Raw genomic sequence first — 24,958 nt, forward strand, 5'->3', positions numbered from 1 at the left:
TTTTTTTTTTTTTTTTAAATAGAGATAGGGTCTGACTCTGTTGCCTGTCTCAAACTCCTGGCTTCAAGACTAACTGTATTCTTTATTGCTCTAATTTTCCCTTCCTCCCTTCCTCCCAAGACGGAATCTCGCTCTGTAGCCCAGGCTGGAGTGCAGTGGCGCGATCTCGACTCACTGCAAGCTCCGCCTCCCGGGTACTTGCCATTCTCCTGCCTCAGCCTCCCGAGTAGCTGGGACTATAGGCGCCCACCATCACGCGCGGCTAGTTTTTTGCATTTTAGTAGAGACAGGGTTTCACCGTGTTAGCCAGAATGGTCTCAATCTCCTGACCTCGTGATCCGCCCGTCTCGGCCTCCCAAAGTGCTGGGATTGCAGGCGTGAGCCCCTGCACCCGGCCCATTGTTCTAATTTTCAAAACACTCTTACATATTTCATTCCTTGTGATATTTAAAACAATCCTGTTACCCAAGGAGGGGGAGTACTTGACTTTTTAAAAAAGTGTTCAAACTGTATAGATTTTTATAAGCTACAAAACTCATCACAGATAAGTGACAGGTCTTGGAACTAAACCTAGATCCTCTGACCCCCAGTCTGAATGGTATATTTGTAAAAAATACGAACGACTAGAGAACTGTGTAAATTCAGATATCCAGCAAGGAGACATACCTTACCTCTTACCTCTGGTGAATAATTATAAGTTAAATTAGGTCTCAAGGGACATAAATACACACTCATCATCTCTTTTTCTGAGCATCAGTGTTTATATCAGTGGTGCTTGGTACCTTAAATCCAGGCCTCCCGGCCCCCATAGCCACTTCACTCTGCATTTTCTTCAAATATGCTCAGCTTTGAGGTTTCCCAGAATTAGTCCCAGTTCCCTGGCCTGTCTTGGATCCTGCAGAATCCTATACCTACCTTTGTTTCAGCAGCACTCCTGGTACCACTTGGACAGAGCTGATTGTATTCTGGCACTTTACTCGGTTGTGTTCAGCAACATGTCAGGCATGAAATATGCAGGTGCAAGCCTTGAGAAGCAAATGTAGCTTCCCTAGGCAGCCCTGACTTTCCTTTTACCCTACTTACTTAGAAAGTTGTGAGGAATTGGGGATTGAGAACAAATACACAGAAGGAGAATATTTTGGTTCAAGTTACCCATGGATTAAGGGTTATGTCAGAAGACTCATTTTTGTAGCATTGAATATCATTTTCCTCAGTTCTGGCTCAATGGACTCCCAAACCTCAACTTTTTACCACTTTTGTCCATCCATTTAAAACTTTGACAGAGTTTGAAGCAAGTACATGTGGCTGGGCTACTAGTCATCTTCGCGGTTTACAAGAGCACTTTCAAACACCCACAGAAAAAGGAAAAAAAAAGTTTGTGCTAATGACCTGGTGATTTTTTTTTTTTTCCTATGATCTCCCAGTAAAGTGTGAACTACTCTCACAGCTGTCAGCAGAACCACTGGGTAACCAGTGCCTGCATTATTTGAGGCGGTTTTAAGATCAAAGGAATAATTATGAATGAACACTTTTGTTGGCTAGAGGAAAAATACATTAGGAAAAAGAAGGCAGCAGCTCAAATGTCTATGGACAGTTTCAGGAGCGCTGAAAAGTGTATATAGTCCCTCCAAATTCTCCTAAATTCTAAGCCAAAGTAACGTCAGTAAAATTTTAGCCAAAGCATGTTTCAGCTAGTATACTACTTCAGGTAACCACACGGTAGGGTAGCACTGTTAGGAATTATGTGTACAGGGAGTGGGATTTTTGACTCCTGAGGAGCAAATAATAAGTAAATCTGTGCTGTTTTATATGATTGGCAGCATAAATTTGCCATTTTATCTCATGAAAGTTTGTATTTGTTGTATCTTTGCTACTGTGATACAATATTGATTACATTTTTTATGTATTTGATACCAAATATTTATTTGATCTGGATATGTAACCACAATAACATTTTCTGCCTGTGGAGAAATGCTGTTGTCATCTTAGAAACAATTTTCAAGAATTAAATTTGGCAAAAAGTGGGGACTTCTTATTCTTGTGGTCACTATTGGGTAGCTTTTCCTTAGGATAAGTGTGCTATAAATTTGCTATAATAACTAACTGATCAAATTTATAAACAGCTATTTTCTATGTCAATAAATGTTTCTATATAGCTCTGTACACATCTCCTGCCCTAACTGGACATAACTCATGTTATACAATGATTAAATAGAGCATTTTGAGGTAATATTATTTTTGTCTCACAGAACTACTTTAGTGAGATCAAATTAACATTGCATATGATACCAGTTTATGAAATAGATTGCACACATGTTCTTTTACAAATGGATTTGACTCCTTGTGGCATTAGTGAAATTTACATTGATTAACCAGTAAGCTGTAATGTTGTTTTCGATTTGGGCTCAACAAATCAATTTTACTTAATGCTCTAAGTTTTCTTTACTTTGGGGTATTTAGGGTAAGTAGATATTATATTGCCTGTGGGAAAACACTACACTTGTAATTAAGCTAAGGAGGTAATTTCATGAAAAGAAGAAGATAATAGGGCAATGTTTTCAAGATAATGAGATTCCAAGAAATGCAGGAACTATCCCTACTTGAATGAAATAAATTACATTATCATCCATCATATGACTAATCTAAGAGTAGCCATCTCTCTGTTAAAATAGACCTATCAAATAAAATGATAAAATACTGTCACTTAGGAAAAGGATAACAAATTAAGAAATACTATTAACAAAAGAACGCTGTGTAGAGTTGGCATTCCATAAATGTTCCTTGATTTGAATTGAACAAAAAAGACCTCCAAAAAAGAAATTCTCCCTTTCCCACTTACAATATATTCTATTTGTACTTTTCTGTAAATAACAGTACAGAGTAAAAACTACATATAATGGGCACATATCCATACTTTAAAAAATACATCTATAACAACTTTTTTTATGCATTACATGAAAATAAGGTATTGATTTGTGGCAGCTCTAGTAAAATGACTGTCTAGAAGTTGGGAGAATATTTAACATGAAGTTGAAACTTTTCTTTTGAAAAAACTTCCTTGGTGGTTTAGAACTGAAGCTTATATCATTACTGAAATCACTTATTCAAGGTAATTATGAAGTGCAAGGTACCATGTATAAAAGTTGAAAATCAAGACAAGGTTCTGAGAACACATACAATTATCTACTCCTAGAAAATAATTAATAAGGAAAAACTACTTGCATATTAGTTCTGTTGGAGAAAAGTTACCAGGTAAGATATAAGTTCTATAAGATTGTTATGTATTTTTTATCACATCTCAGACTTTGTTACTGATGCTAAAATTAGAAGACCAACAAATAGTATATTTAAAAAATTTCATTAAGCCCATCTCAGAAACTGAACAAAGAGACTTGGGTTGGAAATGATACTGAGAAGTAATGGGAAACAAACATAGATTCTATTCTTCCCCAAAGCTCAAATTACTTACTAAAATTGAGTAAGAGGTTGAGAAGTCATCAGCATATTTTCCTCACTGTTTTTTTCCCTTCCCAAAAGTTTTATATTCTGCCTTTTGAGAAGAAAATAGAAAACATTAAAAAAATAATTCATCATGAACAAGTGGAGTTTATCCCAAAGATGGTTTCACATTTGAAAATCAAATCATGTAACTTATCAGAGTAATAGACTAACATAGAAAAACCATATGGTCACCTTAGAAGATGCTAAAAAAGCATCTGAGAAAATCCAACATCCATTTCTGATGCAAACTCTCAGCAAATGAGAAATTGAAGGGAATTTCCTTGATCTGATAGAGATCATCACAAAAAAACCCTGCAGCTAACATCATACTTAGTAAGATTTAATGCTTTCCTTCTAAAATCAGGAAGAAGACAACGTCTGTTCTTACCACTTCTACTCAACATTGTTTTGAAAGTTCCAGCCAGTGCGATGGACAAGAAAAAGAAAAGACAGATTGGATAGGGAGTGGTAAAACTGTTTGTTTGCAGATGACATGATTACATAGAAAGACTGATGGAATTTATAAAAATGCCACTAGAATAAGTTAATTTAGTGAGGTTGCAGAATACAAGTTCAGCATATAAGCTCAGCTGTATTTCTATATCCCAGCAGTGATCAATATGAATTTCAATGTCATTACAATAACATAAATGTGTGAAATATTTAGGAAATAAATTTGACAAAGAATATGCAAAACCAGTACGCTGATATTTACAAAACATTACCAAGATAAATTAAAGATGCATGTATAAATGGAGCAGTATAACCCGTTTATGGGTTAGAAAACAAAATATTGGCAATCTGTCAATTCTCCTTATATTAATTTTTAGATTCAATGTAATTCTAATCAATATTCCAGTAGGCTTTTTTTTGGTAGAAATTGATAGGAGTTTTAAAATTCATATGGCAATTCACATGGGAAGGCAGATATAGGTATACAGATACAAGCAGATCAGAGGCACTCACCTATGAAAATGCCCGAGGAACGCGGTGGCTCACGCCTGTAATCCCAGCACTTTGGGAGGCCGAGGTGGACGGATCACAAGGTCAGGAAATCGAGACCATCCTGGCTAACATGGTGAAACCCCGTCTCTACTGAAAATACAAAAAATTAGCTGGGCGTGGTGGTGCACGCCTGTAGCCCCAGCTACTCGGGAGGCTAAGGCAGGAGAATCGCTTGAACCCGGGCGGCAGAGGTTGCAGTGAGCCGAGATCGTGCCACTGCGCTCCAGCCTGGGTGACAGAGTGAGACTCCTTCTCAAAAAAAAAAAAAAAAAAAAAAAAAAAAAAAAAAAAAAAAAAAAAGATAATGCCTGAGGAAGTATTTCAGGGAGCTTCTGGACACCTGGTGATGCCCCTAGAAGAGCCTGTCTAGTGCACACACTGGAATCCAGAAGGGAAACCCTTTCCTCTGATAATATCTCTCCAGCGCCCTCTACCGACAAAGCTCAACATGCTGCCATCTCCAAAGGGAAAATATTTAAAGGGCCTAGGTCCATTTTCATGGAGCAGGCAAAAAATGCATTTGGAGCTGAGAGGTAATAAATCATTAACTAGCACAAATAGATAACAAAGAGGCATAAGGACATTTTAGGGGGAAGGGGTGATGGATATGTTCATTATCTTGACTGTAGTGACAGGTATATACATATGTCAAAACTTATCAAATTGTACAATTAAAATATGTGCCATTTATTATATGTCAAGTCTACCTTAATAAAGCTGTTAAACATGTAACTGATCGAGCACAGTAATCTCAGCACTTTGGGAGACTGAGGCTGTAATCTCAGCACTTTGGGAGACTGAGGCTGGTGGATGGCTTGAGCTCAGGAGTTGGAGACCAGCCTGGGCAACATGGCAAAACCCCATAAAAAAATACAAAAGTTAGCCAGATGTGGTGGCAGGCGCTTGTAGTCCAAGCTATTCAGGAGGCTGAGGCAGGAGGACTGCTTAAGCCTGGGAGGTCAAGGCTGCAGGGACCTGTGTTTGTGCCACTGCACTCCAGCCTGGGTGACAAAGTGAGATCCTGTCTTAAGAAAAAAAAATGTATCTGAAAGTCTTCCACTACTCTCCTAACAGAAACAATCCTTGAACTGATTAAAGGCTTAAGCAAAAGGCGTTTGTATCTATGTGTGTGTGTGTGTGTGTGTGTATATATATATGCATTTATGTATTATTTTTTCATACCAAGAGCAAAATTACTGACCATTGAGGACTCTTCCTCAGGGTGAAATCCCCTAGAGGCTCAACCTTCAGATCCTCAGCTCGGGACCCCAGTTTGGCTGGGGAAGCTCACCTCCATCTGCCTTTTCAGTGGGACCAAGAATTTAAAAACCTCCCTTGCCAAAATCCAGCAGCTCTGGACCCGAGGCTGGACTTCCCCGGGGCCAGTCTTAACAGATACTTGGTGTTCATGAGCTCCAGCTGTCTGGCTGCAGCACAGCACTCCTTCCCTTCCTCTCTGGCCATTTCTTGCTTCCTGGCTAATGGAGATCCCTGGACCCTTATTGCTCTCCTTTCTGGGAGGACCTGGTCAACGGCTGCTGTTCATGAGAGGTTTAGCATAATACACCATGTTACCACAGTGTTTGCTACCTTTGCAGTCTTAGAACGTACTGACTGCCCTCCCTTTCTCACTCCTCAGTCTTCTTTATGTTAAATAGAAATTCTGCATTAATTTAATATTTATTTATTGCCTACTATATGCAAGCATTGTGTTAGCTATGAAGGCTACAACAATGAACAATGCAGACATAGTCTTTGCCTTGATGGTGCTTACCTTTTAGGAGAAACTGCAGAAAACATAAACAAAAATCCCAACTTAGCTGGACTTGTATGATGGTCAAATGGACATAATGTGATGATTTTTCTCTCAACATGCCATGTCATTCTTCAAACCAGAATTACTGTAAGCTCCTCAAGGGCAGGGACTCAGAAACGATGGACTACAGTCATGCCATTTACATATGGACACATGTACATACAAAAGACTCACCTCTTGGGATGACTTTTTGATAGATGAGGGCTTATTAGAGAATTGGTTTGATTTTCCCTTAGCCTACTTTAAATTAACCAGTCAAAAGGTAATTTAAATTGTTGTTGTTGATGAAATTTGTAACGATGGCCTTGAGTCTATACATTATTTTATTTCCCTGCCACTGTCACCACTGCCACAACAAAATGAATTTCAAACTAGATGTTTATTAAAAGGTAGCTACGGTGTGCTGGAGGTTGGATGGTGAGTTGAGACATGCATTAATTATCCATTAAATCAATCAATAAAACATGCTTTTGAGCATGACTCTGTGCCCAGGACCAGGCTGGTTCTGTAGGGGTGTGGGGGAGCCATGTAAGAATTCAATTTGTCCTTACAAACCTCAAATTGTTCAATGTGAAATCTAGCCAGCAGAGAGCATTTGCTTTGGAATGGTGGTACTAAACCCAAGGCCAAAAGAAAGTCGGAAATGAATAGTGTTTGGGCCTTACAGTCAAAGGACTTTCTGTGGAAGAGCTAAGCTTCATAGGATATTTAGAAAATTGAAAAGTTGAAAGAAGGGTTTGGGGAGAGTGGATGTAAGAGAGCAAATGAAGGGCATGATGTGGGATGAGACAGGTGAGGCTATTAACAGTGTCATAGAATTAATCACATGAATTTTTAAAAACTGCAACTTGTATTTTGCATATTCTATAATGTAGTGGCTTCTATTAGTTTGATAAAATATTTAAAATATGTATAATGTACTATTTTCTAAGTATTAAACCATCAAATTTCATTCTCTTCAAAAAGCATAGGGCAAATTCTTATTTTCTAAGAATATCATTGTGATAATTACATTGAATTAATTCTTGGCCTTGGAACACATCATGCATCATTTCATCTATTCTCTAGTTTTATTTGGATTCTCTATCCAACTCATATTCATTCCCCAAAGTACAGAGAACATGCAAACCTGATCTCTTATTTTTAGTAAACTGTCATTTTTTACTACTTCGGAAAAAAGCATATGCATGGGCCTGGAAGAAAATGTTATTTTTATAATCTGACATGGAAACCACAAACTTCTCAGTTCATTTTGTACTGGTTTTGATGGAGCATAACTAATTCAATGCTTTCTGGGCATAGTCCACTAGGGAGAAATCTTTCAATGAACAGTGCAATGAGATGGCCCATATTTGTATTGCAAAATATATCTTGAAACAGTTTTAAGTTCAAAATAGGAACATCCTTAGCAAATTAGATGCTAAATGTTCCCTAGGTACCATAAAGACATCCCAGGTAACTTTACCACACTTTGGTGGAAGTATTTGCACATGATTTTCTGAGTCATTTACTAGTCCCCAAACAAAATGGCCTATCTTCCTCACACAAAGCATGGGTCTCCTTCTTAGGTCTTTTGGCCTCTGCTTCCCTGGGTGACAGAACTCCCTCTCTGCACTGCACTCCCTACTCACACAGCTAGTGCTGGGGAATAACTTCCTCTCGATAGAGGTCTAGGGGACAGGAACAGAATGCGAATCTGGGTTTACTTTTCAGGAATCAATAAACTGTGCATATTCTATTAAAAAATACGCACCTTAGAACCTTACCATAACCTTGGGGCCAGTGCTAGGTATTTGACTTATTTTAGAGAAAAATGACTTGTTACTCATTTTCTTGGGTTTTTCAGTTTCAAAACTCAAAAACCTTGCCATGTCCAACAACTTCACATTTCTGAAATCCTATTTTGAAATCTCCTGTCTCAACCATCACGTCCTATTTATCCAGTTTACTGATTTCAGTACTCCACTCCAGAAATTTTCTGACCTCTTTGAGACCCATCACTCCTTGACATGACTAGCGTGTTCCCTCCTTGCCATCCTTCTCATAACCACACTTTCTCTTTGGCTTGGAGTCCATGGTTCTGCTGTATAATTATCCCTTATAAACACTGTCACTCTTTTCCATCCTCTTCATTTGCCAAAACCTCAACCATGGTGAGCTGGGCAGAATAATGGCTACCTAAAGATGCCATGTGCTAATCCCTGAATGTGTGAATATGTCAGATTATATGGCGAAGGGGAGTTAAAGTTGCAGAGATGGGATGAAGATTGCTGATAGCTGGCCTTGAGATAGAGGGGTTGTCCTGCATTATCCAGGTGGACCCAGTGTAATCTCATGGGAGGTAGAGGAGGAAGAAGCAGAGGTACGGCAGCCATTGCTGGCATTAAAGATGGAAGGGATCCACAAAGCCAAGAGATGAGCTCTAGAAGCTGGAAAAGGCAAATAAATTGATTCTTCCTTAGTGCCTCCAGAAGGAATGCAGCCCTGCTGACTTCTTGAATTTAGCCCAGTAATATCCAGTTTGGATTTCTGACCTGTAGCAAGGTAATCAATTCGTGTTCCCTAAGCCACTAAGTCTGAGCAACAGAAGAGCAACAGAAAACTAATGCCCATGGTTAAATTCAACTATCTACTTACTCTCTGCCAGCATCTACAGAGTTGATTATTGCAAAAAGCATACCACCATGCTAGTTGGCTTTACTTCAAATATGGCTATACATCACAATTGGCCTCTTGACTTTTCCAGACTATCTTATCACACTTCTCCTTCTCCTCCAAGATAATTATTTTGCAACTTCTCTTTCTTCAAATCTCCATCACTGCCTCTCCTCAATTAATTCTTAGCTTATGCTTCTTACTTTACCGAAAAAACAATAATAAATAATTGGACAATACCACATGTTCCTACCATTTTTCTCATCTGTTTCCATTGCTGCACAGGTGCTCTGTCTTCCACAGGTTAGAGTAGTAGATGAACTGTCCATGAGCCAATTGAAAGCCAATCTCTTCCATTGAGTCCTGGATCTCATCCCTCTTGACTTCTCAGGGGCCTCTCTAATGGCAGTAACACTTAGTAGCTCAGGCAAAATATGCTGAAGTCATAATTCGACCTTCTCCCAAAATGCCATATCCAAATGCACTGGTAATTCCTGTTGTCTCTACACCATAAATGCCCTGAGTCCAATACTTCTGTCATCTAGAGATGAGACTGCTACAGCTTGGTCCAGTTCTTCTTCATCTCTCACCTGATTGGATGCAATGACCTTTCTATCTTCACTCTCCACTATTCTATGGCCTTAGTAAGTTTTTCTAAAGTGTAGATTAAACTATCTCTTCACTCATAATCTTCAAAATTCTCTCCACTGCAACCAGTAAAAAATCCAGATTCTAGCATGCACTATGAAAATATATGTAACTGGACACCTGTTTACTCCAGCCTCATTACAACTTTTCCCTTCATTTACGCCAGTCACGCTAGCCCCCTTTTTCTCCCTCACATTAAACATTAAACCTGGGACAGTTGTATTTGCTATTCCTTCTCTTGGAATGATCTTCTTCTCCTTCAATGGATAGATGCCTTCTTTTCATTGATGTCTCAATTCAAGTGTCACTTCTTCTAAGAAGACTTCATTAATGCTAGCCAAGTAAGCCTAAAATTGTTCTATTAAATTACTCATAGCATATATCAGTATCCAAACTCTCATGGATCCATTAACTAAAACACCATCAATTTATTGTCGGCCTGCCCCCACCAGAATGCCTGGCATATAGTCTTTCAATAATTTTTTTAATGACTAACTCCTATGCTAGTCTATAAGTTAACACTCCAGAGTTAACTTGGTTGAAGAAAGATTTGGACAAGACAACTGTCAAAGTCTTTTTTTATGTGATCATTTACTTGTCCTTGGAAGTACTATGAAAGTATGAAAGTAGGATGCCTGTGTATCATTCCATTGTTATCGTTAGAAATAAGGCTGGCCAGCTGCAGTACCTACCCATCTTTCTGTGTTTCTACTTTGATTCTATGACAGGACTAGTGACAGCAATGATTACCTCAAATGAATAGTTTATACCTAACTGAGCATGCTTATATTTTAATTTTTCTTCTGCCATTACGATGACAAGCTGTGGGCTTTCTCTGCATTTGTTACATGTGCGTTGCTTTGGTTTCTGAGACTAAAATGGAATAACCTGGGTGGTGGAAACAATTTATAGTTCTTTACATCACTATAGTGCCAAACATGCAGCAGGTTCTCTATGACTAGTTTGATTCACTGATGGATTTTCTATGGAGTCACAAATACTTCTTGCCTCACTGAGGCCTTCCTTTCCTTCATGCCTACAATGCACTCACCTTCTACTTTATCCATTGTGCTGTTACTTTTAAATGTTAGCAGAAGTGGGGGAATAATCCCTCCCATTTCTGATTTACAAAATAGGGTGTTACTAAAGTTTTCTTGATGGTAATGACGTAAGAACTCTCAGAACTTTTCAACAGAGTCTTAGCTACTGAAGATCCAATAGGATCATATAATTATGTGATCTCTTACAGCATGATTTGCAAAAACAGGACTGCTGGGAAGCCTCAGTCACTGGTAATATAAAGTCACACATTTTTCCTATGTACAAAACTGCTCTTTAAAATCTGATTATGTGCAGGTATTAGGTCTATTTTGTTATCATTATACATACGTTTTTATGATTGGCACAATATTCATGTTTTGAGTTTTCCTTTCTTGACTAAATTAATCATAGTACAATATATAAATGAAGCAATTGATATTACTGAGAGGATAAAAATGCTTAAAGAAAATGCTGCAGTTGAAACTGCAAGTTACTTTTTTTAAAGATCTTATTGATCAGTTGCTTTATTGTAATTTAGACTTAGCCATAGGAAAATACACTCTTTTTGTGTTAAAAGGTTATGTGAACACAAATGTTATTTGAATTCATTAATTCACTCAGCAAATTACCTTTGATATTATCCTCATAAGCTTTATAAATGCAAGGACAGTGTTCATATGGTTCAGTATTTTTTCTGCAGTGAGCCAGAGTCCTGGTCCCAAAATCAAGTGCATAAATGCTATGTACAATGTGGAATCTCAGTAATTACCAGTTGGCAAATTCTGAGGATAATAATAAAACCTATATGAGGATATATTTTATTTTTTATGCCATCCCAAGTATTTCTCACATGAAAAAGGCATGAAAGTAACACACGAATTTTAGAGTGGTTGATGGTGGTTGAAGGGTATGTTCATTTTCCTGAAGATAATTTTTTTAAAATTCTGACTTTCTAAGAAAACTGTAAAAGTCTCTCATAGACACATTAACAAACAAGAAACAATAGCATTTATTTGAAGTTGGGGAATACATCTTTGCAGTAAGTATGTATAGCATGAAGTTAGCAGTCTCAGAACCCTTTGGCTAAATTACATGAGTCTCTTTCTCTTAAAAAGTTAACCAAGTCTCTATTAGCTTGGTCTAGTCCTGCTATAAAGAAAAGAATAATGTCATGTATCTGTCCTATCATTACAACAATGATATAGTGTTAACCTCTTATGAAAGGGGAAAGAAGCATAGATGCCAGATTGAATCCCACTGGTCCTAAAATCTTGCTCTGTCCCTCCACAATTGCAAAAAGCATGGTTAACTTGCTGTGATCTTTCCCCACATTATTTCAAATGTCCACAAAGACACTAAATAAAACCAGAAGTTGAACTATTTGAAGGAAGTTCTGTTTCCTTTTATTTTTTGTATTTTTTGTTTGAAATCCTGTTTAGCATTGAAGCAGGCTTCTATGATTGACGGTGGTAAATGACAGATAGGGTTCAATAGAGTTCTGTGGTGAAGGGTAAGTATTTTAGTGTCTCTGTGACCTGATCCAAAGGCTATTCCTAGCAGTTTGTCATTTAGTACAGAGAAGGTTAGTGAGGTCATGTTGATATATGATCTTTTATGCCCTGAACTTATCACTGCAGTCGAATTGGCTCTATAATTCTCATTAACAATGAGCAATTATTTTTTGACACTAAAGAATAAAATAAAATATTTTTTTTGCCCTATTCTCCAAACTATAATATAAAGAAAAGGCACTGCTTGAAGTTTAAAGTATTCCACTAGAGAAGTTTAGGGTATCTTTATTTTTACTCATAGGAGTAAAAGGCTTTAGTGTTCTCAGAAGAAAACCAAATGAGATCACACGAATGAGAATGCTGGTAAGAACTGTCCAAATGTGAACATCACCATGATAAATATCTGTTTTTAGTGGAGAATGAGATTACCTTTAAAGATATTCTAGCATCTCAGCGTATATTCCAAAAGGAATAAAATCCTCTAAAGGAAGAAAATGCCAAAGATATGGGAAGACAATGTGGAATGGGAGAAAGAAATACCAGCCTAAGAATTAGGAGACTCCGGTTCTAGTTTGCCTAGGTTATGGGCTAAATGATGTACAGCAAAGACCATAACCTCTCCTTACCTGGTCTTTTCTTGCTTGGATTTTACTAACAACCTGGAATGATTTTGAGTCAGCTGACGTATTTACTAGGTCTCCAAATCCATTTGCCCCACAGACCTTTGTATTTTTGTAAGTTTCAGCAGCATCTCCAAGAGCATTAAGAATAAAGTTAAATTTCTTAGCAGGCCATAGAGGTCTTTCAAGGTTTAACCCTTGCTTACTTCTTACATTGCCCATCACCTTCCACTTCCCACCTCCTTTCCCATCCTCTTGCCATCCAGAACTAATGGAGCTTCTGCCCTAACAGCTAGATCTCCATTTTCCCCCACCACTGACCCAAATCTTACTTAATGAGTTTAAGTAATGGCTTACTTCACCTTAATTGCTGCCCTTCCTTTTGGGTTTGGTGCCATCCTTTGGTACATTTTAGCACTTACTGTATTACAATAACCTGTTTACGTATTTGTTCTCCCCCTCCCTTCATCCATTAGACTTAACGCTTCTTGTCAAAGGGTAGTAAATGAATAATGAATGCATGAAAATCAACTCTTCTTATTCCTATTACTATAGGGGAAGGGGAGATGGAGTTGAGTCATTGGCTAATACCATTATAAAGAAATCAAATCATCATTTTTACCAGGAATTCAAAATACTTCCCCCTCCCCATTCCAGCTGAATGCTCTGGTGGAAAATAACTAATTAATTAACTGAATTAATTTTAATTCATTAGAATACTAAAATTAATCTTGAAGAAATAGTTCAATTCTTTTACTTTCTAGGCAAAAGATCTTGAATTTGACTTCAAATAATAAGTTCCTTTGGGCTAATTTTTCATTCAACCCTGTCTTGGTTCCATCCGATCATGGTTTATAGCTGGACGTCACTTATCTCTGTTAAAAAACACAGATGTAGCCTGAAATAATGGAACAAAATATCACTCCACGCAAAATCAGAAAATATGGGTTTGAATTTGTCATTTCTTAGTGTGGTGACATTGGACAACATACTGAATCTTTTGAACCTCAGTCTTCTGTTCTGTAAATTAGGGTTATACCCAGCTTACAAAGTTATGGCAAGTCTCAGGTAAGATGATATATGATGTGAAAGCACTTCGGAACAGTTAAATGCTAAACAAGTATGCTATTACTCTAACCCTAAACCCAAAGTGTCAGTATTGTTTATAAATTGGCTATCCAATCTAACTTCTTCCTAGAGAGACTATACTAGGCAAAAAAGACCAATTTGAATTTTATCTCCTCTGCCAAGTAAAAAGAAACCAGAAAAATGCCTACAGAAAGGAGGAAGATCAGTGCATCAAGTAGGCCAGATGTAATCCACAACGTAGATAACTGACTTAGGCTAATTGGGAATTTGGAAATAGACATCTCTGCCCTGTATAACTACCCCTTCCCTCAAATATTTCACTCTCTACCCAGACATCTACCTCTAGGAGTGGCACGACGGGCAACATAGGGAATTCAGAGTGCATCAAATGTCTCTATAGTGTCTCATATTCTGAAAATGCTTTTGCAATCAATTCTATATATTATGCTTCACAAGGACCTAGAGAAGTATGTTAATGTTATCCTTGGATCAGAAAAAGGACAGCTAGCAATTAAGTGATTTGCCTCAGGACATAAAGGGAATTAATGCTGATACCAACATTCAAAGAGGCCTTCTTTGCATGGCAAGGAGAACTCCTTTATTTCTCCAGTTGTAAATTATCCATATTATGACCAGATTTACCAGTCCTCAAGGACCATTGAGACTCTGAGGGGGCAGGTATGGACACCTATACTATTATTGCCAGCTTAGCCATTTCCACATAAGTCATAGCTAGGTGTAATTTTCAGCGGAAAAAAAAATGGCATATAGAAAGGAGCCATTGATCTATATAGTCAGGCAGGCAATATACAGAAGAGACACAAGGGGCAAATCTGTGTTTTGTCTTGAAGAGTTTGATGTTCTTTCCTGGAGACCCGTGATTCTCAAACACTTTATGTATTTCTTAAGGATGGGAGTTAACTGCATTATAAACAATCTACATAAAAGAAAGCAATCATATGGTGTTATTACTATTATCTACCATTATCTTGGCTACTGGTTCTCATTTCTCTACTCAAGAATATATAGTGAACAGATTAAGTAAATTTGAAAGTTTAAAACATGGAAGTAAATATGAGCTCCCACAGGTTAGACAGGCCTCATGACCAAAATGAATTGATAGAAAGGTATATGTCTCAGTTAATCTCTTCACAAGATGTTTACAGTTCTTCTTTCCGACAGGTGGTAGGAGAGTATCTCTCCATCCCCTTTAGAAGATAGGAGTGAAATAGGACTATTCTGACCAATAAAACATGAGCAGAAACGGCACATGTTACCTCTAGGTGAGAGCTTTAACAGTTAGTGTGAAAAGTGGGTCTCTTTCTCTCTGCCACCATGTCTAGTGTCTGGGAATGCTCCAGACAGTGGCTGTTCTGTTTGTCTGGTCCTGGACGAAGGCCAAGGGGAACACAGGAGTACCCAAGAGCCATGATGGATGCATAGCTTGAGAAAGAGAAAACATATATTATAAACCACTTAGATTGGAGGGTTGTTTGTAATCAAAGCATAACATGTACTGTCCCTATGAGAAAATTCACCTGATTCAAAAACAGCAAAGGCACTAAAGGAGTAAGAATACCAAAGCTTAAGAAGAGGCACACAGTGAATGGATGTCCATAAACCTAAAGGGAAAAGTAGAATGCAAAGTGTCTGAGGGAAGATAAACAAGGCACTAGAGAAGTTATTTCATTGGGGTGAGTGAGCCAAAGTCTTTCCTTACACAGATAGCAACACTGGCCTGGTGGTTAGACCACCACTGGGAGACTTCATCCATTTGATAGATGTCAGAACTTTTGTTCTGATAAAATGGCAGAATCTGATAAATTCTTGACTTGCAGAAAATAATGTGACATTTCTTTTAAAACCAACAATGTGGTCTTTCAAAAGTTGGGGAGACAGTGAGGGGAATTGCAAATTGAAATTAAACTTTCTCAATAAGGAAGAACTGCGTAATGTTAAGGATGACATGAAAAACCTAGGAGATTAAGTAGCAACCAACATAGGGAGAGCACTGCACACAGAATTGGACTCCAGCTTTTAGAGAAATGAATATGAAAGAGTTATAGAAGAGATATTTGTGATATCATAATTATAAATTTTAAAAGGGTTTGGAACTCTGACAGGATGGGAAGATTTAGTATATTCGATTACAATAAAGTCACAAATAATCCTGATTAGGAGCCCTCAATCTTTGCAGTATACTATATGCTTCCCCAATTCATTCAACAAATGTTTATCAAGTAACTACTGGGAGTTTGAAATTATGTCAAAATGTTGGGGCTCAAAGAGGACATCAGTCCTGCCCTCAGGAAATTTACAGTAAAGCAAGAGAGACAAACAATAAAGAAGTAATTCCAGCACTTTGGCAGGCCGAGGTGGGCGGATCACAAGGTCAGGAGTTTGAGACCAGCCTGGCCAACATGGTGAAACCCCGTCTCTACTAAAATACAAAAATTAGCCAGGTGTGGTGACATGTGCCTATAATCCCAGCTACTCAGGAGGCTGAGGCAGGAGAATCACTTGAACCCGGGAGGCAGAGGTTGTAGTGAGCACCACTGCTCTAGCCTGGGTGATAGAGTGAGACACTGTCTCAAAACAAAACAAAACAAAACAGAAAACAACAAAAAAACCCAAACAAACAATAAACAGACAAGCCTCCGGTAGCATTTATTAAATATTTAGTATTCGTTAGTGATTATGACTGTGACTTTACCTAATATTTTCCCCTAACTATAAGCCTGCTGGATAGGAGTAAACAGGAGAAACGGCACAGAGAAACGAAGTAATTTAGCCCTACATTTACACAGTAATTGTCCAGACTATGACAGGAAGTCAATCTTCTATGATTTCAATGTCTGTATTCTTTCAACCATACTTTGATGCCTTTCATATCTAACTTTGAGATTACATATACTGTTTTACATTTTAAAATGTGTGTGTGTGTGTGTAAAATGAACAATAGATTTATCTCACAGACAAAAAATACTTCTTTACGTGATTATTTTGTTCTTTTTTTCAGTTCAATTGGAAAATAGTTATAGAAAATCAGGGAACATTAATGATTTATAGGCTATGATTTGAGAACCTTTCTAGTAAGTCACATGTAAGATATAAAGTTGCTTTTCAACAAAGAGTCTAAAAATATTTAATGGAGAAAACAGATACTCTTAGGGAAAATGACAAAATCCTCTCTAAAATATAAGCGACCAAATTGGTTTTACAAATTTATAGGTGAGGTTAGACATTTTCTTATTTTAAGAGGATTTTGTTCTTTTCTTCAGAGCTTGAATTCCACGAATTAAAAGGGAGGTCTTACATATTTCTTTTTTCAGAAGTCCCAGTAATGTACACCCATAATTGGAGGAATTTTGGCATCTGAGAATATAACTCAGCATTTATTATAAGCCAAACAGCTAAATTGATTTTAGCATTCTGGAAGAATAATTGCACCTTTGGTGCTGAATTGCTTCCCTATGAGCATTGAGCCAAATATTAATGCACATTTGAAAGGAAACGAAAAACGTTCAAACTCTAATGTACCTCAGGCCTATAAATCGGAATGCAGTCACTTTAAATTAAGTTGGATTTCTTGAAGCAAAACTACTCTTATTATTTTTGTATTACTGTTCTGACCCACAGTTTATACACCACATAACAGTGTTCTAAGCTTTTCAAATACAATAGAAATCTCCATGTGGGAGGTTTCTGTGATATTGCTTGCTCCACCTAACACAAGCAACCAGCCCAGTGTCAACTCATCTCCTAGGACATCCAAAAGCCATGTGATATTCATTCCATTCAGAGTTCTTTCTGTAACTCAGTGCATCAAGGACAAATTTACTGCCTGTTAATTATTTTACACTTTTTTTGCATTGCAGAAAATTTAAATTTCTAAATAAGCAAAAAAAGGAAAAATGTATAATCTAATTACCTAACAAAAAAATTGGTAATATCTTGGTTTGTGACTTTCCAAACCCTTTTCTTCATAGATAAATAAAATTTTATTTTACAAAAAATACAATACTAATATTTATTAACTTATTTTTTCACTTAATCACAGGTTAAAATAATATCTACAAATAATTTAACACAGATGTATAGTATTAGTGCATGGCTATCCCATATTTTTTAAAAACCAACCACTATATTTGAATATTTGTCTCCAATATTTGATTATTATTGGATTATTAATCACATCATTCCTTTAGCATATCTGCCCATAAAACAAGTTGATGTTTATTTTTATTTATTTATCTGTAATAATTGTTTAGTTTTCAGCAAAATGTTAAAAATAACATTTTAGCCGGCGCGGTGGCTCAAGCCTGTAGATCCCAGCACTTTGGAGCCCTGATGACGGGTGGATCAACGAGGTCAGGAGATCGAGACCATTCTGCCGTAACACGGTGGAAACCCCGTCGCTCTAACTAAAAAAAAATACAAAAAACTAAGCCGGGGATGTGCGGGGCGCCTGTAGTCCCCAGTACCTTCGGGAAGGCTGAGCAGGAGAATGGCGTAAACGGATAGGCGGAGCTTGCAGTGAGCTGAGAATTTTCGCCACTGCACTCCAGCCCTCCGCAACAGAGCGAGACTCTCTCAAAAAAAAAAAAAAAAAAAAAAAAAAAAAAAAAAAATAACATTTTATAGGTGGGAATACAATTTTGGGTGATAAGGAGTTAATGAATATTAGATCTTAGTTCTGACAGTGCGTCCTACCTTCTTCCTGCTGGAAGTCCTGTCCCAGGCCCCACTTGGGTGCTAGATGCCAGGGGCTTCTACCTTCTATGCCCTTGCTTCGCTCCTTGCCGAGACTGGGGCTCTTCCCTGACCCAGTCCAGACATCACCACCTGTCCCTGGGGATGAACTTGTCTTGCATAACACTTGAAGGGAAGGTCCAGCTGGGATTGTCTGTCACTCTTCTTAGCCAGTCTTGCTAAGCTGACAGTTTGCAGAATGTGTGATGAGCCCTTAAAGTCATGCTTTGCTACCTGGAGCCCTCAGGAGCCACTCTGCAGGATACCCATACCCTCCTTCGAGGCTGACCTTTGGGGGCTGTGTGTAAACATTTCATCATTCACATAGGCATTCATTCATTCACCTATCACACAATTTAGTGAGATCGTACTTTTCATTAGATTTTGTCTGGGTCTGGAGATACAAGTGTGTATAACATAAACTCTACCTTCATGGAGTGGGTCTAACTTTCAGAACTCCCAGGGAATTCTCAGCCAAGAGAGAAGGCATTTATGGCATCCAGTTAGAAAATCTCTGGAATTCATTTTCAATAGGGTGGTAGACTACATTTAGTTTGGAGCAATTGTGGCATTAGGTATTTTTATTTCAATGATTTTCCCTCTTACATTCACGGCAATCCTTGTTAACTCAAGGTTGGAAGAGAATAATGCACCTAGGATGTGAAACCCATCCTTCTGTTAACATAGGTTACAAATACACTGCAATACATAGAACCAACTATGTCTCCACCACGTCCACCTTCCCTACCTTGGAGGAGTGTGTATGTTATAGGTAAAGTGTGGGGACAGAAGCAAGGAACACGGGATGACTTGTGGGTCATAACATTATTGTGATTTAAACAAGATTGTAACATTGGATACTCTGAACTTCCAATCTGCAGTATTATTTATTTTTGGATACTGAATCATTAAGCCAGTGAAAACTTTTCTCTTATTTCAATGTCAAGTGTATATACAGATTATTAATTTTTTTTTTTTTCTATTAGACGGAGTTTCACTCTTGTTGCCCAGGCTGGAGTGCAGTGGCACAATCTCAGCTCACTGCAACCTCTGCCTCCTGGGTTCAAGCGACTCTCCTGCCTCAGCCCCAAATACAGGCATGTGCCACCACACCCGGCTAATTTTGTATTTTTAGTAGAGACGGGGTTTCTCCATGTTGGTCAGGCTGGTCTCAAACTCCCGACCTCAGGTGATCCGCCCACCTCGACCTCCCAAAGTGCTAGGATTACAGGCATGAGCGATCGCGCCCGGCCATACAGATTGTTTTTACACTACCCAGGCTCAACACTCTAAGTTGGAAGAGACCTCAAATATCTTCTAGCCCAAGACATTCATTGTAGAAATGAGAAAAGTAGACCAACATTAAATGGCTTGAAGTTTTCCCACTTCAGAATTTGCATGTCCAAAAGCAATTAAGAGTATTTCTGACTGAAAACCGAACAGAACAAGGTATATACCCTAAAGGATAATTCTTCAAAAAGTATCAAGAAAATGAAAATAAAAATGAATAATTGTCCAATTAAATAAAATCCCAACTTTTAAGCCAGACATTCAAGGTCCATTTCTTGTCTTTCCTAACATAAGGTCTCCTCTCCAGCCAGGTCACTTTTTGAATGAAAGCATACAGATCCATGATCCCATTCAGCCTGCTAATCCATGACTTGACCTGCTTCACGCCTAGTTCAGAAATTCAGTCTGCCTTCCAGACAAGTAGGTCCTATAGCTATGGATCTTTGGCCAACATGTACTCTGTATGGAACACATATTCATTTGCATGTACAAATGTTACTTTGGAAATTTAATAATTCTTTGCATATGATGGTATGTGGTAACTCCAAGACATTTTTTTTTATTCCAAGATTTTACAACCCTGTGAACTTCTCAGGATGCACTAGGGAGGAGAATTCACTGTTGCTCTACGTATTTCTTTTTTCAAGAATTATATAAGGATATCAGCTCTCTCACTGATCTTTACCATGATCATTATCACATCCACTCTCTAAGGCTGAGGTCAAAGCTGGCAGTGCCTTTAACATATCCCTTCCACCAAGAGGTATCTTGCCATAAAGATCTTCCTCCTGTGGTTTCAAGTTGCTTCTGGAATGCTTCTGAACTCCCTAGCTTTGATTTTTCCCATTGCCATGCCTGCCTTTTTGTCCAGCTCTTGTTGTGACTGACAACCACCATGGAGCTGACACCTTAGACCCCTGTTCTTCCTGATGTTGCACTAAACTACTGGGCTGACAACCCCATACAATCCCAGCTCCTGAGTCCCAACCCAAGTCAGACCTGCCCTGGACCTCAGAGGGAATATGAAACCCCGGAATGCAGGGTGTGCCAAGGATGCGTATTGGCCAGACTGAAACTCCTAATGCTTATCAATTCCTTTCATTCTTCTCAGTCTATAGCTTCTTATTCTACAAGGGCTTCAACTAACCATACCCATTCCCTAGTGCCCAACTACATATGTGACTAAAATAATACATGAGGTTTTTGTGTTTTGTTTTGTTTTGCCTATATCAAACAGACTATTAATACTTTTCCATTACTATGGTTCAGATTTTGGTAAGCAGCTCTGTCCAAGACTTTTTTTTTTTTTTTTTTTTTTTTTTTTTAAATCTAATGGGACCAGCTAATGAAAATAAACCTTGATAATCAGAGAAAAAAATAATACACAAAGGATTTAACATTATTATCCTGCTTTCTTGGTCCATGAGACAATGTAACTGAAATCCGTCTTTTAGATCATATTATTAACAATCAGCTATCGATTTTCAGGTTTACGTTGTTTCGGGTCATTTGTTATATTTCTCTCCAGAAAATTGCTTGATGGTAGCAAAGAAAATATCCTATAAAATGAGCAAGTAAGATGCAATGTTTCAAAGCTTGATCCATGGGGTGAGTCTAGTTTTGTGGCATAAACAATATGCCTGGGTGGCTACCTTTGCTGGAAATCTCTTAAGAAAAGCAGCCAGGATATAAGTTTATATATCTTGGGTTGTCATTAAACTCAGACTGGGGAAAGTAAATAAAATATAATTGATTTTTTTTTTTCTCTAGAAGATGCGATTTTCCACCGAAATATGTAAAATAAAATACGTTCAATAAATTAAATGATTTTTTTAAAAATACAAAACACTTATGAAGTTGAAATATTTTTAGAAAGAATTACAACTTGAGCTTTCTAGCATCACATGTCCAGGGCAATCTAACACGTGCCTTTCAATTAGGAAAAGCACATACAACTTAAAACTTTTATGTTTTCAGTAGAAATTTCCCTACCGAGGCTTAAAATTCAAAAGGTGCATTCTGAAGGTCACTTAAAATGTCTGAATATTCTGAGAAAATTATTTGCAAAATGTAGGGCAATATATCAAAAATAGTTGTAAATATATAAAACTATTTTGGTTCAGCAAAAGAGTCATTGAATTCTAGTAAACTAGTTTTCTAAATTTTTATCTTTTTAATGAAGGTTGTTAAATATTCAGCAGGATCAAAAGGCATTCTATTTCCAGCCTCATCTACATCAAAGGCAGTTCTTAAGAAATTGGTAATTAGGTAGAGTTTTATTCCAATAACAGAGCTTTATATCACATATTCCTATTTAAGGCACTGAGACAACGAACAGCATAACTGGGACCCCAAGTTGAACCCCACCTGATTAATCGATACCCACTGTGCAGGGAGAGCACTTCGTTGAGGCAAAGCTGAAATCATTGCACAGTGTCTCAAATATATCAACTTGATGATTACCTGACTAGCCTTTCCTGCTGACTTCTTGTCAACACGTGAAAGCCCATTGGGCATTGTTTGACTCTGCTCTAAAATGCAGAAATAGGCAGATCACCCAGGCTCTCTTTTGAAGTGAAATACATGCAGCCTGGAAGCTGACAGGCAGTATTACAGGGAACTAGGAAACAAAACCCTCAGAGACCGCTCAGAAAAATACCTATAGGAGGCCATTAAGACAACAAAGCTCTTGAGGTAAAATTCTATCTAAGAAGCTTTAATCAAAGAGCAGTGTGAATCTTATATTCTTGTTCTTTCTTCAACATGATTAATATCATCAGTTCCTCAGGGTGCTCAGTAAGAAACAACATTTCAAAAATACTCCCTGGATAGACCAAGAAAAAACTGCCAAATACACATTCTACACAAGCAAAGTATTCATTGTAGAGGAAGATGTTTTAAAAGAGTAAAATTAAAAAAAACAGAGAAGTCTTTATAAGTTTTTTTTTATAGCTAGTCATTCATAAATAGTAATTCAAGTCAGCTCCAGACACACTTATACACGAAGTCCAACTTGACTCCTTTTCCCAGCCACTTGCCTCAAGGTGTCCCAACCTTTCATCTCCCCTGTTGAGCATCTTATTGGAAGAAAGTCTGGTAAGAGTTGGTATGGAAAAGCACTATCTATACACATATGCAGATTTCAGATTAAGAAATAGGATCCTTCAGCTATGTGCTATGTAACTTTGAAGAAGTTACTTAAGTATTCATGGGCCAGTTTATTCATTTGTTACATGGGGATAATAATGCTGACCTCAAAAGATGATTTTGAGAATGAAGTGAGGTATCTAATGTATGTAGGAACAGGTTCAATAAGTGGCTGTTGTTTTTGTTGCTATAAACTGACTCCCCCTGGGTGAATCTGCTGTCACTGCAACTCATCCGTAGGATATTTCCATTTTAAAGGGGTTTCTAGAGGATTGGAGAACTCTCAGGACCAAAAGATGTCAATTTACTTCAGGCATTTCAGGCACCCTGCTGGGCTGGTGGGTGAGTTAATTTCTGTCATGGGAGCCTTCCTTGTACCTTTCAAATAGATGCACAGGAAGCCATGAGCAGTGAATTTGGATCAGAGGAATTAGGTTCAAATGATGGTTTTACTACTTGCCAACTGTGTGAACCTTAAACACATTACTACTTAATCCTTCATGGTCTAGGCTTTCACATAGGTAAGGTGGGGATAATGATATATAAGAGGTCATTATAAGACATATAAGAGGTTAATGAGGGTTACATGACACAAAGCATAAAAATGACATCTTTTAGTCCTGCGAGTTCTCTAATCCTCTAAAAATCTCTTTAAAATAGAAATACCCTCAAGCCTGTAACCCTAGCACTTTGGGAAGATAAGGTGGGCTGATCATTTGAGGTCAGGAGTTTGAGACCAGCCTGGCCAATACGGTGAAACCCCGTCTTTATTAAAAACAAAATCAAAAAACAAATTCCTCCATTATTGGAAGAAAATTCTACTTAATTACCAATTTTTTAGGAACTGCCTTTGATGTAGATGATGCTGGAAATAGGCATGAAAATGAGTCCGTCAATGGTCAGTGTTATACAAGTGTAAATTACTTACCATGATCCACTCCTTGCCCTTGTCATAGAACATGCCCCCAGAGTGATAGAAATTTCTTACCATTGAGAAACAAATAGTAACCTAACTGGTCAAGAATAAACCAGAGAAAGAAAGAAAATACACACACATTTAACCCAAAACAGTTTTGATTCCAAATTTGGGCATTTTAGCATTCATATGGCTAGCAGAGTTTGAGAACTATCAAAATTACCTGGGCAAATAACAACAGATACAAGTCATAAAAGGGGTGAATCTTAAGGCACCACACCTACTGAAAGAAGCCAGGCACACAAGTGTCCATCAAGAGATGAATTAATCAACAAAATGTAATCCATACATACAAATGAAATATTCATTCAGCCTTAAAAAAGAAGGAAATTCTGACACATGCTACAACATGGATGAACTTTGAATACATTATACTAAGTGAAATCAATCAGTCAAAAAAGGACAAATATATATATATATATCGAGAGAGAGACTTAGAGAGAGACTTATTCATATATATGGAGATATTTATATATATATAATAAATATATATGTGTGTGTGTATATATATGTGTATATATGTATATATGCTGCCCTCTCTCTAATACAACTATACAGCTTACTGAAAAAGGAAAAAGTAAAAGACAATCATTGGGATCCTCTATGAAAACGTGGATTTTCAGACTATACCCTGAACTTACTAAATCAGTGTCTCTTGGAGAAAGACCTGAACCTCTGTAGTTTTAAAGAGCTCTTCCAGATAATTCTGATATATACCTCTGGTTAACCACTGAAAGTTTCTGTGATCACATCTGAATCTACTTAACTAATTGACATTTTAAGAATTTTTAACATTCAATATTGTATGCTGCATTTTTGTTCCATGTTCTGATTATTTTATGTAAATAATAACCTGTTTTAAAGGTGGCAAGATTGCACCAAAAAAAAAAAAAAAAAAAAAAAAAAA

At 37.6% G+C, this 24,958-nt stretch overlaps 1 protein-coding gene and 1 pseudogene across 3 annotated transcripts in view; both read right to left on the reverse strand.

Annotated features, from left to right (window-relative positions):
- Positions 1–24,958, reverse strand: part of HS3ST5 (heparan sulfate-glucosamine 3-sulfotransferase 5) — a 292,095-nt gene that overhangs the window by 48,517 nt on the left and 218,620 nt on the right. Inside the window, exon 1 of one of the 3 annotated variants that reach the window (XM_017847130.1) lies at positions 4,468–4,538. The exons of 1 other annotated variant lie outside the window; for it this stretch is intronic. The gene's annotated coding sequence lies outside the window, so the exon portion shown is untranslated. Of the gene's footprint in view, positions 1–3,469; positions 3,525–4,467; positions 4,539–24,958 lie in introns of those variants that run through there. One more of the 3 variants, XM_017847129.1, reaches the window with a different exon arrangement.
- Positions 1–24,958, reverse strand: part of LOC108512072 (40S ribosomal protein SA-like) — a 56,791-nt pseudogene that overhangs the window by 19,774 nt on the left and 12,059 nt on the right.

Source organism: Rhinopithecus bieti, unplaced genomic scaffold, assembly GCF_001698545.2.
Source record: "Rhinopithecus bieti isolate Rb0 unplaced genomic scaffold, ASM169854v2 scaffold_26504, whole genome shotgun sequence".
NCBI lineage: Eukaryota > Metazoa > Chordata > Mammalia > Primates > Cercopithecidae > Rhinopithecus > Rhinopithecus bieti.